The sequence below is a fragment of the Mus pahari genome, chromosome 21, assembly GCF_900095145.1.
Source record: "Mus pahari chromosome 21, PAHARI_EIJ_v1.1, whole genome shotgun sequence".
Taxonomy (NCBI): Eukaryota; Metazoa; Chordata; class Mammalia; order Rodentia; family Muridae; genus Mus; species Mus pahari.
Window position 1 is genome coordinate 29,377,342 of NC_034610.1, and position 1,453 is coordinate 29,378,794.

Sequence of the window (1,453 nt, forward strand, 5' to 3'; positions counted from 1 at the left end):
GGACGACCGGGACCAGACCCGGGTCCCTCCTCAGCAGTCCGCTCTCCCCGGCAGTGCATTGGGGCAAAGATCGGCACTGTGTTTCTTTAAAATGCTTCTGGTCATGTGTGTGAATGTGTGCATGTGGTCCCAGGTCCGTGCCACAGTGCCTGTGTGGCAGTCAGAGGACAACTTTGCAGAGTTGGTTCTCTCCATCCACGTGGGTTCTTAGGATAGATGTCAGGTAGAAACCATCACCTGCCTATAAAAGGAAATTGAGAGTATTTTGTTTTGCTTTTCTGGATGTTATTGTTGCTGTTGTGGTTTGAGTGTTTATATCATGTGTGTCTCTGTACCCTGATAGAGATGCTAGCTACTGACTGCCTCGGTAGTGGTGTTACCCATTGCATTCGACAGGTTAAGAACAGAGCAAGGTTCACCAGTGCTGCAAAAATGTATAGACACGCCGTCTTGGCAGTGGGTTGTTGCTTTTCACATTAGAAGAGGAGGGCTACTAGCCGGCAGAAAGCCAAGCCGAGGAAGTTAAAAAGAGTACAGTGGCTTTTCAAGACATACAACTTTCATTCATTCATAAATTCAGCATATATGTAGCAATAAAAAAAAAGTCTCAAAGAAAAACCAGACATCAAGGTGGGAGGTTTGGGGATCAGACAGAAGATTAAAATACACTGTGCTAAGTACAATTTAGCTTAACTTCAGGGAACCAGCATGGTCTTGGAGAGACACTGAGGCCTGGAACATTGCTAGAATTTTGGCAACTGAGAAAAGGGCAGCCATGTGGGTGAGAGGACAGAGGGCGAGGTCAGCAGGGCAGTACACAGACTGCTTGGTGGTGGTTGCAACACCCAACACCCTCTTGATTCGCTTTTCCGGCTGGCAAGGAAGGAATCTACAGTCCTACTCTGTGTTCACGACTGAGTGACTCAGGAAGAGCTTCCAACAGTCTTGCTGTGTGAAGGGCTGAGGAGGTTCCTGGAAGGTAAGACTTTCAGTACTCACACAAGGACTGTCTTGGGCAAACAGACCCAGACGGCTGGGCATGGCATCGTTATTGTGGGGATCTGGCAGCTGAATAGAGAGCCTGTCTGATTGGTTTTGTTTTATTTTCCTGTTGGGTAACAGACGAACATGTTAACAATGGGATATGAGAAAGGAGGAAGGGAAGCGTGGCATTTGTAGACTGAAAAATGACATATTTGGTAACAGATATGTTCATACTGTGGAAAAGGGCTTCAGACATTGAAGACCAGGAAAGGATCCAGGAGAACATACAGTAGGTTCTCCAGTATAGAAATCAGTGAGAGATGGCATCTATCTATCTATCTATCTATCTATCTATCTATCTATCTATCTATCTATCTATCTGTCTATCTGTCTATCTGTCTATCTGTCTATCTGTCTATCTGTCTATCTGTCTATCTGTCTATCTGTCTATCTGTCTATCTGTCTATCT

At 45.4% G+C, this 1,453-nt stretch overlaps 1 protein-coding gene across 3 annotated transcripts in view; it reads left to right on the forward strand.

The window, feature by feature from the left end:
• Esr1 (estrogen receptor 1) overlaps nt 1-1,453 on the forward strand; it is a 356,422-nt gene that overhangs the window by 63,256 nt on the left and 291,713 nt on the right. Inside the window, exon 1 of one of the 3 annotated variants that reach the window (XM_029533029.1) lies at nt 909-979. The exons of the other annotated variants lie outside the window; for them this stretch is intronic. The gene's annotated coding sequence lies outside the window, so the exon portion shown is untranslated. Of the gene's footprint in view, nt 1-908; nt 980-1,453 lie in introns of those variants that run through there. 3 annotated transcript variants of the gene reach the window in all.